The sequence below is a fragment of the Diuraphis noxia genome, unplaced genomic scaffold (genome assembly GCF_037042655.1).
Source record: "Diuraphis noxia isolate RWA-SAM2 unplaced genomic scaffold, SU_Dnox_SAM2 contig0003, whole genome shotgun sequence".
Classification (NCBI taxonomy): Eukaryota; Metazoa; Arthropoda; class Insecta; order Hemiptera; family Aphididae; genus Diuraphis; species Diuraphis noxia.
The window spans coordinates 40,581,900-40,593,426 of NW_028301713.1; the positions used below are offsets into that span (position 1 = coordinate 40,581,900).

The following is an 11,527-nucleotide window of genomic DNA, read 5'->3' on the forward strand; positions in this document are numbered from 1 at the left end:
ACCTTTACAGTATAATATTAACACTGTATGATCGCACATGTGTGTGTGTGTGTGTGTGTGTGTGTGTGTGTGTGTGTGTGTGTGTGTGTGTATGTGTTTGTGTGTATACACGCAGTGCAACACAATGCAAAAAAAGTTCGAACCCACATATATCAGCACGATGACAACTATATAAAGAACGAAGACGACCTATATTTAAATAGGCGTTGTATATAATATATAATATTGTAAGCAACTTTATAATAATATAACACAAACGCCTTATTTATAATAGTTTTTTTTTTTTTTTGGGGGGGGGGGGGCAGGGGATTTCGATTTTCGTTCCTTGTCACGAGACTCGTTTAGAGGGCGTGCCACGTGATTAATGCGATTTTTCCAAGGCTCATCACCTTCACTGCAAGTGTGTTCCGTTTCGACAATACCGTTTTTAATTATTTATAATACTTGCACTCGTTATATTATGCATATGCGTGGTTTACGTACAGTCCATAGTTGTTGGTTTTGGGGGCGTTCTGGGATCGTACTGGGCACTGCGGAACCAGTGGTCAATTCATAATGTATAGACAATCTAACCACCCCTAGAACAACTAAAAAAAAAACATTTGTATATATTTATGTTATTTAAATTAAAACCTAGTTATTATAATGCCGAGTTTGAAACACTTTTTCAACTAGACTCGTTATATCTGCTATTCGGTAAAAATTAGAGAAATATTTATGTTCACAGTGTTTTGTAAGTAGTAACGTACATTACACTAGCGCCTTTATTGATGTAGATCATTTCATCGAAAGTATCGTGATAAGTGCCTTTTTCCATGTCGTAAAAATTATTATTTATAAACGAAAATGAAAACTACACTTATTACTGTAAAATATACATAAATAAAAAAACTAATCGGGGATCGACCTAACTCGCAGAATATTTATCATTTTCAGTTATTTAAAAAAAAAATTTAAGTTAACACGGTTACCTGTTAAAAAATAATTAATCGACAGTTAATTTAACTTTAACTTTCAAATTTAAGTATAGCAAATTTTTATCCAATTACGTTTTTAAATACTAGACCAAAATAATAGAATAGTAATATAATACGTATAATACAGAGTGAACTATGATATAATTTTGAAATACTAAAAATTTGTTAATTCCCTATATAGATTGGTATCGGTAGTTCGGTACCACATATGTATAGTATGTATACATAATATATATGGTATATATATGAGTGTATGTAATTTATGTATCATGTGTGTACATATAAGTTTACTAGATATTAGCAAGTCACTCTTCAATCCCACAAAACTAACTCTAATCAAACAAGCCTCCGCTTGTGACCAATATCAGCTGAATACACTTTAGTACAGATCATCTGATCATCTATATACCCGTGTGGTGATGTCGAGAATTTAATGATATTTCCGAATCGGGAACAAATATTACTTTTTTAAAGCTTTTTAAAAGTAGTTTGTAAATAATAAATATTATTAAATAATTACGATCTTACGCAAATAATAGGTAGGTAGGTACAATAAAAGTATTTTGGTTTTATAATTATTGTTGTTGTCGTTATTAATTATTTCGTGAAATTGTGCATTATACGCTCTGCTATATATGCACGTGTAATATTTATAATATACATTTATAATTATAATATATAAGTGTCATTCGGTGGTAGGGAGCGAGTTAGTGTTATTTCCATATACGTTTTTTTCTCAATTTCTGCCTCTATCTCAAACATTCGTTTGTGATATCGTAGCGGATTAAGCTGAAAGTGCCCGCATCACCGCACCGTTGCCGCCAAAGTACAGATAAATAATATTTTTTTATTTTTATTATGCACAATGCGAGGTGGATGAATAAGTATTGTGCTGCACTACTGCTGCTGTGGAGTACTAGAGTGTAACTTGTAACTACACAGGTAACAATATTTCATAGTTATTATTTTACTATATTAAACACTAAGGGGCTATGTTTCGTTCACCAACCTCAGTGTGAATCCAAACTCACCCCTGGGACTTCCCCCAACCCAAGAATTTCCATGTTGTTTCTTCTTGAAATTTAAAATATTTGAAAATAAAATATGAGGAAGATAAAATACAAAAAACTTTTTTTTTTAATTAAATATTAAGAAACAAAGCAGTATATTATTATGAACACTATTATGCATGCAGTTACCTCCAATACAAAATATTTTCAAATTGTTTCCATGATGACCGTCCAAAACCTTTGACTAACTACTGCTGCACTGACCCACCATCTAATAACCTTCCGAAAAATCAACCTCACCGCCTAAAATATAAATATGACTGATGCGACATAAATAATTAACGGAATTTAAATTTCAGAAATTAATTTAATGAAACAAAATATGCATACTTACACTCAACATATTTGAAAGAAAAAGTACCATACAGTATTGCACTAATTTATAATATTAATGATACTCATCATACCCTCATCGAGTATGACAACACAGCTTTCTATTCATACGTTTTCCATTCTTTTCGCTAATTGCAAACTCTCATAATAATTATTCGTCCCACCTGCGAACATTAAAAATGTCTAGATTTCCTAACGTTTCATCGTATAAATATTTTTGTTTCAGCTAATATACACAATATTCTCTCGTTATTTTTCCACCAAACCATTGATATATTCTATATTTTGTCATTTGTTTTCACGATTGGTATCAGATTCTTGTGGAAACCTGCTCAATCGCGTGAAATATAGAGAAATTCAGCTAACATAGTTCGGCAGTATTCGTTTTACTAATTAACATTTAATAAATGTTTTTACGCTATAGGTCACGTTTCGAAACTTTGTGTATATTATATTGACTACACACATCGTAATAGAAATTGGATCCAGCGACGACGACTATGGTTGGATTGTTATATAACTTTATAAGCCTCCAAGTCCTATCGACAGTATTATAATATGTACCTATACGAAAACAATTAGTTTGGTACATTCGAAGACCACGGGATGAACAATACGCAATTACAATTTAATTTTGCTTGAACATTGTTCACGAATAATCTATTATTATAATCCAGCCACAATGGCCGAATTATTTATCATCGAGACGCAATATATTATTAACTTAATAATATATAATACCTACGAATAGTTTTGAATTTAAACGGCTTGTTTTCTTGGCACTGTGTGGCATTATGTACCGTACATTATATCATACAAGATACATTGGTTTATATAAGCTTACCTTAAGGTATATACATTTAGAGTTCAATTATCTTCGGTCTTGTATCCATTTGTCCATTTGTGCGTGAATACATAATGTTTTGCTGGCAACATCTATGGGTAACCCCATCAACACTAAACTTAAATACGAAATTCAAACCTCATCCATGTCCAAGTTTCAACTTATTGAGACGACGGGATGCAATAATCAACAGGCTTCGAATCGGGCACACTTGGTTGGCACAAGAATACTTAATAAAAAATTCGGAACGACCAGATCAATGCCAAACTTGCGGGAAGAAGTGACCTCCGTTATAAACATATTATAATTCATTGTAGCAAATATGAAGATGTCAAAGCAAACTATATAAGTCAAAGTACTTTGATATTTTATATAATTAGATAGATACTTAAAACATTCAAAATCATACTGCATATCTAATTAATCTACCTTTATACGTATTTTAACTTGATTGATTTTTTATCTTTTTAATATTTATACTATAAGATACTAACTAATAATCTGTATAATAGTGACCTTAAAATTAATAATAATAAAAAAATGTTTTGTTTGTGCACGTTAACAATATTCTATAATGTAGTCATATGGTTGTAATAACATTCTCAAAATGCCCAAGCACACGCGAATCAAAAGGTCAGCCCGATTTAAACATTCACGGTTGCGCTGGCGTAATAATTTCGTAAATAGACATCACAGTTTCATCGACAATATTTTAGAAACTCTCTAGTCACAGGTGTGCCAACTCATAAGATCAAAGAAGTAAGTAAATATTAATAGCTATTTATTATTATGAGTACCTATTTAATATTACACGAATATCATCAGAATATATTATACGTAATATTGCAGGAGTGTGTCCGATAAAAATCGGTACATGTATACTTTGCCCTACTAAAGTAGACATAATTTTAACTTAAGCTATAAAAAAAACTATTTGAGTATTATTTTTTTCAATGTGTTAAATAGTTGAGAAAAAGTAGTTATATTGAGAAAGATATGTAGGTACAATGTCACAGTCAATTAAGTGCATATTATTTTTTTGGCATTATTTATAAAGTAATAGCTATGAAAATGTAGAACTAACAGTATAATATTATGAAACCATTGTCTGTTTTAGTAGGTACTTTAAAAATTAGCATGAACCACGAGGTATCGATGTATAAAACTCTTAATGTTTTATCGTAATTTCAAGATCATACTCTCAATTACAATATTATCAGCTTTAGGAAAATCGGTTTTACCTTTTAAGACATTGTGTATTAATTATTATCACAATCATTGAATTCCACCTAAAATATGAGTTGTTAATACTATATTTATTTTATTGTTCAAGTAGTCGCGTATATTAAAGTTTTGATATAGAATTATCTATATCAATGTGTGTTGTACATTTAAATCCAATTAATTAAAATGGAAATTCGATATTTGATCATTATGAATTAATATCTGAAGCAAAACAACTTAATCCGAAAACAAGAAAAAATAATTATTCCAGTGAGTGAAGGTAGAATGAATTTCAGTACAATGTTTTTGATAATATTTAACTAAGTAATAAAATAATTTATAAGATTAGTAAGATAAGTAAAGTTTAAAATTATATAAAAAAAATGTTTGGTTTACATTGCCCCACCTAGGCCCTATACTGGGCAGTGTATAATTGCACCTACATTGCGCATCATAATCGAGGAGCACCATAATTCCAGGTCAATGGATAGACATTGCCAAAAAGTCTACTATTTACTAACAGTCTTAACATACACATATGTTACAAAAAATATTTAGGAAATTACTGATACGATGTATAAAACGATTATTCGTTACTGAAACATCGATTCGAAAAAAATCAGTGGCGTTTCCAAAAGTGGCTGAACAGTGATGTCTACTGAAATATAATATTATAAAATATAGAATAGCCGTGCATCACCATAACCTATTACTCACCCTTACCATCCAACCACGTGATATATTAACGTCACTGACCTAACGTGTGGTTTTCACAGAACTTAAATAAATGCATAATTATAATATTACTGTCTAGACTGAATAAATAATTCCACATATTTAAACCATCATAATTATTTAGGTGTATCAGTTGCTCTGGACTAGACCTGTCGACCAGCTGCAGCGGATATGAATGCAGCGGTCATAGGGAGAAGTACTGCACGACGAGTGTCACTAAATGAGTGACGTATGACCTAGTTGGTATCACGGCGTCTGTCCACAATCCTGAGTTCGAGAGACTGCCGGGCGCCCACAGCGCAACTTTGTTTAATAATTTCTGTGCAAAAACAAATTTTTGGTACACAATAAAAACAACAAATTAAATAAATTAAAATATTTGTAGCACATATAAGTATGTAACGATATTTTATCAAAGTTTTCTAAGTAACTGACATATTGATATTATTGTTGACAAATATATTATTATGTTGACAAGAATAATTTACGATTGATTGCCTTCGAACGTAGTTTCATATTTTTTGGACAACAATGCAACAATGCGTACATTATTATACATCTAATGAAATGAATAAAAATTAACGGTTTAAAAATAAACAATGAAGACAATTTTTAGAATAAATTGTCTAGTACACTATTATGTTTACTGTAGCGTTTGTAGCCTGTAACCTATTTACTTTTTTCGTTTTTCTATATAATATACGTTCAACAAAAAACAATCAAACATAAATAGAAGCAAATAAATTATAAATCATACCGTATAAGACAATAAAACAATCTAATCGTCATATACAGCGGAAGTGCAAAGATCCTGTTCAGCTGTTTGTAATTTCGTATCTTGTATAGTTGTATGTGTCTAAAGTCCAAGATATGAACAATGTACAAATTTCATGTCCGACTGTCACAATATTGAATATAATATATTTAGATAGGCAGTATATAATAGTTATAGATTGCAGCATTACATCTAGAAGGCTAAAGACATAATATTGAAATTAACCAATAAAATTGTAAGTTAAAAAAAGAAAAAGATTGGCACTCATTTTTATAGACTAATATAATTTTTTAAATAAAATATTTGACATTTAAAACATAATTTAATATTGATAGTTGTAAATAATACAATTTTAATTACAAAATTATGAGCACATAAAACCAATATACAATAATTTAAAACTTATTAATATTTACCTGAATAAAATAAACATTTTGTAAATTTAATTTAATTTACCATTAATATTATCTTTATTTTAATAAAACTGACAAGTTAATTTTTGTCGTGATAAATTTATGGTTTTTCATGTTGTAGTAAAATTTACTGAACATAACATCTCTAATACTACACGTCTACACCTATATGACGTATATAATATATTATAAATTGTGATAATCAGTGGTATATAGTATTCTACCTATACATATTATTGTTATGATATATACACATTATATTCTCGTCTCAAATCGTATGAGCAGCTCAATTTTTTTTTTACTGTCATTTTATCATGGTAAAAAAATAATAAACGTTTCCTCGCATAGAAATTCTTGGCACCTCTTTTGCGACGTCTACCCAGGCGCATTAACTTATTGTGTGTGGAATCATATACGATACCCAACGTTGTGTAGGTATATACGGAATGATCTATTTCACGAAGTCACTCACCATTTCAGAAAACATTGAAATGTTTATTTTACGTTATTTTAAGTTGTAACAAAATAACGTTTTTGGAAAAATACTACAACCGCCGTCATTTTTTAAGGTTTTTATTCTTTTGAACGATGAAATCAATTTTTAATTTCTTACTCCGAAGCCGAATATTATTGTAAGTAGATCTATCAAAACCAAATTTCGGACAAATCATTATTGTTAGTTATACCTAACATATAACATAAGTTATAAACTGTTAAGTCGGCGTTTTAAGCTTAGACAACGATGTAGTGCACCAATATTTTCCAAGACCCAGAAGTTTCTACGTAGGTACTACGCTCCACTCTCCACGTCAAAACTTTAAATACTTATAAGTTATAACTCATAAATTACTCGTCCAAAATTTAATTATTATTTGTCAAAGTACACCAAAAAATATTCTGATTTTAAATAAGTAATTAAGAATGCATGACATTAAAAATTAATAACGATGATGAATAGTTAACATTTTATTTTTAGAAAAATGTTGTTTAGCAATTTAAAATAACTTCGTAAAAATATTTTGAAAATAGTTTTTAAAACAATGAATGTTTTCCATTAAATGGATATTAACCATTATCATAATTATAAGTATATGAATATAATACTACCTATGCGATATTTATGTTGCTTGTGGACGATACCCGAGAGACCTGCGGAAAGAGGGTTAGATTAGACGAGTCAAGAACATGATACTTCACATATTTTAAGTATAGGTTGTGGGTGACAACCAAAATGTTGATGACAAAAATAAAGTTTATACCTACATGATACTATAACTACGTTTTCAAGATCAGCTACACACTGTACAATATCTGTAGAGTATTGTCCTTAATCGACAATACTGCAGTTATTATGGGGCTTGGTAAGTTCCCACACGAAACATAGCAGGTAAGCGAGTACATATGTAAGTTCCCACTCGAAAAAAATTACGTCCGTACGTAATAATACAACTTAAAATTTGTTTTGTTTTTGTATTAGATAAAAAAATCCAATTAAATTTTTTTAGGTATAAAATAATAATAATAGGTAATAGAAAAAAATCAAATTTTATTTGGTTTATTGCGAAAGCTCAAACACTTCACATAGCCATAGTATCATACTGTGTATAATTATTTTTAAGTTATAAAAGTTATATAAGTTATTTGTCAGTCCTAAATCTGAATAAAGTGGGAAGGAAGTTTGTGTTTGGCAAGGCTGAGCATTAACGAATTAAAAGTTAAAATTATAAGCAATTTATATTATAAACATTATTATGTGTCTAAAATTTTTATTTTGAAAATACGAAAATTTTAACTTTAAATTAAGTTAAGTTACTTTTCTTTGCCCAGCCTTGGTGTTTGGTATAATTTTTTTCCGTGTAGGAACTTACGTGTAAGTGTATTTTTTTTCGTGTGGGAACTTATGTACGAATATCCAGGGGTAATTTTTACCTGCTATATCTCGTGTGGGAACTTACATTCGCCCGTTATTATTCAACTTAAAAGTACACCGGTTTGTGCATACTCGACTGATTGCTGTACGTCGAACGATACCGGACCCCTTGATTAATTGGTCGGAAACAGTCGTTACCGACCGTATGCCGTCCTCGTACATCGGTGAACAGCCATGGGGATGCGTGATGGATGGACGTGTGGAGGCAGCGGTACCGATAACCGGTAGTTGGGAAGTCATACGCTGACATGACGTGTTTTAAGTTTTTGTACCAATTCTTTTTATTGAAAATTAAATTGTTGTATACTCTGAATACTTATGCAACCATATTTTATCAATAACAATTGAAATAAATTTGCAAATAATGATCATATTCGATAATTTAGCTACATATAAAAACTATTTTTTTTTCTTAAAACGTGTTATGTAGATTAAAAACGAATTCCAAACAATCAGTTTTTACCTTTTTGTTCAGCCATTCCACCCGCGATTATATTTATTTAGTGATGGCGTATTATACTGAGGAAATGAATAAACTTGTATAATCATTATATAATATATACACGAGCGGTTCGAAGGAATTTAACTACAAGAGCATTCACATCAGAGAGTTCGCAAACGATCAGCCCTGCAGTAAAACTTCTTTTGACCGTTTTGGCTGCAGTTGACTCGTGAATGAAGGGTTCGAAATATACCTAAAGTAAAATATAAAAGTTTTAACTGTCGTCGGAGACACAAATAGGTTTATAAGTGACTGCGCAGCACGCCATCTTTACATCTTGATTTCCCGGTGTGAGATCTTTTATTTTTGTCACACAAAAGCTTCTAGAAAAATACGAGTAGTAAACGCCGTACCATTCATGCTTTTTTTTATGTAATTGTGTGTTGTACACGAACCAGAAATTGTATTTTCAGGTCTCTTATGTCGAAGAAGAAGAAATATCTACACTTCTCGTCTACTCTCATCTCTGGTCATATTATAAACTGCTACCGACCGGAAAAAATTTGATGCTTTGTCGGGGAAAACAAATAGCCACGTCGCTGAACGACAATATAATCCGTGACGTGACCACGTGACATTTAAACAAAATGTAGTACATAACATTATATCTATATTCTATATTCCTATATAAATGAGATCATTGTACATGAACGTGATGTATAGGTACGTGATGATTAGCAAACATCAACACGTTTTCTTGAAACACACCATATACCCATCGTCGCTATTATACTTATAACAGATGAATATATAAATAAGAACGTACGTATATATAGCATTCTAGCATAATCTTAAAAAATGATATGGATTAAATGGTACCATCTCTAATAGAGTATATAACGCACAAATATCATAATAAACATATATACATACTGCCAACATTTTGACTTTCTACTTTTTAACTTACAAAAAACACCATACATGCACCAGGCCAGCGGTTCTTATCTGATCCGTATACGAAATTTCCATCCTGAACCGAAATATAACGGCGTGAGTAGCTGATAACTATATAGATAGAACATAGAACCCAAACACAGGTTCGGCTTTTTTCCATTTTTATATACAAAAAAGACCAGATACACCACAGGCCGATTGACCACTCACGTGGCCCAGTCCAAATTCAGCATCATATACCAAACGGTATACAAATAGACAGTTAAATCGATATAACTATAGTGTGATATAACCTACACTATAGTATACATGATATTACAATGCATTGCAAGTGGCCAGTGGAGGATAGCCCAACCTGTAATCAATTTTCCGACCCGAGTCAAATTCATATATTTATATGCCTATTCTACAGGGTGTACCAGAAAAATATGAATAGCGACTATTGGCTATGATGAATAGCGCATATAAATTCTAGACACTCATCCTCAAGTTTCAACAACTGTTCTACGTTTAAAAAACAACCGCAGGCCGGTATCAGAGTGCTAATAGTAATCATTGTGGACTATGGTATAACCGGTATAGGTACTATATTACAAAACCGATACTTTATCTATTTTATCAACATTATTAAGGCGAAAAACAGGATTAAACAGAATATAATATGGTATGTTGGCACTATAAAATATAATGAAAAATGTATGAAAAAGAAAAATATGAATACAAAACTGTACTGTAGGAGGATGGAAGCTCTGCTTCTCAGTAAGGTATTTCTCCACCAATAGCCTCTAAATCATAAGTGATGATAATAATTAATAATTATATTATTAAACTTTGAGAGGGTGTATTTTAGGTGTAATTTAAATTTATGGATTATTATACAGTAAGTTAAATGAAATATAGTTCGACAGAATGTTAGGTAGACAAATATTTCGACATCTCTTATTGTTATTATACTATTATTCGCACCCTTTTCCAGCTGCATATATTACATAAGCGTAAATAAGTGTCCAACAAAAATTGAAAGGGTAACATTATTGTGCAATTGTAACGGGTGAAATGTTGAAAGAAAAATTATCAGATACCTATAGTAGCTTTATTAATATTATTATGTAATTTCATAAATGTCAGTAAACCACGTATAAAAATACCCGTGAAACTATACAATATTCGAAATAAATTATCAGCTGCTATACAAGAAATATCTAGTGTTTTCACTATATGCAGGTAATGAATTTTTCTCTCGATATCAATACAATATTGCCTATATAGTTTATACAATAAACTGTATACCAACCGATTCTTGTCGTTATTTATATGAACAAGCAGCTCCCTCAGCCCTCTCAGCCCCACTCATAAATACTCCTCTACACGGTTGTGTTATATAGGAAAGAGAACTTGCATTCCCTCATCATTATTGTGGGTAAGTTACGTCTATACTAAATTAAAAAAATGACCTAAGTTCCATATATTCGCTTTTTAAACTAAAAATAAATAAATAATCCTATGAAAAACTAAATCAATAAAAATAATTTTGCAATCATGCACAATAATCGGCATAGATATGAGAAGTTATGCAAAATATTAATATTATTTAACATTTTATTGTCATTTTTTTATAAAATTGAAAAACTCAAAATTATTAACAAAATTATTATACGTATATTTACACAGTGATTATCATATATGATACATATGTAACACTTGTGCAAGGGCGTCTTATTTTCTGGAGGAATTGAGAGGAGTCGAATCGTTTTAACTGAATAAACTATATGATCGAGTTAATCTTTATCCTAATATTTAAAAAAACGAAGCATATACATTTTATATTTT

At 30.5% G+C, this 11,527-nt stretch overlaps 2 long non-coding RNA genes across 5 annotated transcripts; one reads left to right on the forward strand and one right to left on the reverse strand.

Moving 5' to 3' along the window:
* Positions 1–1,771: 1,771 nt before the first annotated feature.
* Positions 1,772–5,600, forward strand: LOC149057355 (uncharacterized). 3 transcript variants are annotated; one of them, XR_016190924.1, is made up of 3 exons: positions 1,772–1,919; positions 2,607–3,983; positions 5,308–5,600. It is a non-coding gene; the product is annotated as an uncharacterized LOC149057355 (long non-coding RNA). The 3 variants fall into 3 exon arrangements; XR_016190925.1 differs by having other exon boundaries at positions 2,607–3,579; XR_016190926.1 differs by having other exon boundaries at positions 2,805–3,983.
* Positions 2,133–3,328, reverse strand: LOC149057356 (uncharacterized). 2 transcript variants are annotated; one of them, XR_016190922.1, is made up of 3 exons: positions 3,225–3,328; positions 2,382–2,544; positions 2,133–2,290 (listed from the first exon to the last, which is right to left on the reverse strand). It is a non-coding gene; the product is annotated as an uncharacterized LOC149057356 (long non-coding RNA). The 2 variants fall into 2 exon arrangements; XR_016190923.1 differs by having other exon boundaries at positions 2,133–2,307.
* Positions 5,601–11,527: the final 5,927 nt, after the last annotated feature.